The sequence below is a fragment of the Myotis lucifugus genome, unplaced genomic scaffold (assembly GCF_000147115.1).
Source record: "Myotis lucifugus unplaced genomic scaffold, Myoluc2.0 scaffold_313, whole genome shotgun sequence".
NCBI classification, from domain to species: Eukaryota; Metazoa; Chordata; class Mammalia; order Chiroptera; family Vespertilionidae; genus Myotis; species Myotis lucifugus.
This window is the reverse complement of record NW_005871361.1, coordinates 539,246-539,941: the sequence shown is the minus strand read 5'-3', so window position 1 is coordinate 539,941 and position 696 is coordinate 539,246.

Genomic DNA, 696 nt, shown 5'->3' with positions numbered 1-696 from the left:
GGTGCATGAAATTCATGTACTTGGTTGGGGGGGGGGTGTCCCTTAGCCCGGTCTGTGCCTTCCTGTAGTCCAGAAGCCCTCGGGGGATGTCCCACTTAGGTGGGGAGCGGGCCTAAGCTGGCAGTCAGACATCCTTAGTGCTGCCACAGAGGCAGGAGAGGCTCCCGCCACTGCCGCTGCGCTCACCAGCCATGAGCCTGGCTTCTGGCTGAGCAGCACTCCCCCTGTGGGAGCACACTGACCACCAGGGGGCAACTCCTGCATTGAGCATCTGCCCCCTGGTGGTCAGTGCACATCATAGCAACTGGCCGTTCTGCCATTGGGTCGATTTGCATATTACCCTTTTATTATATAGGATGTGTGTGTGTGTGTGTATATATATATATATATACACACACACACATATATGTATTTTTATTTTATTTCATTAATTTTTTAATCCTCACTTGAGGATTAAATAAAACTATGTTTTTATTGACTTGAGTGAGAGAGAAATGGAGAGGGAGCGGGAAAGAGAGAGAGGGAGACACATGGGTTGCCTCCCACATGCACCTGCACACACCTGCAACCCAGCATGCGCCCTGACTGGGAATTGAACCGGTCACCTTTCAGTGCACAGGATGACACTTAACCAACTGAGCCAAACTGGTCAGGGCCAACTCTCACTTTTATCAGCAAGATCATGACAGAACAAAT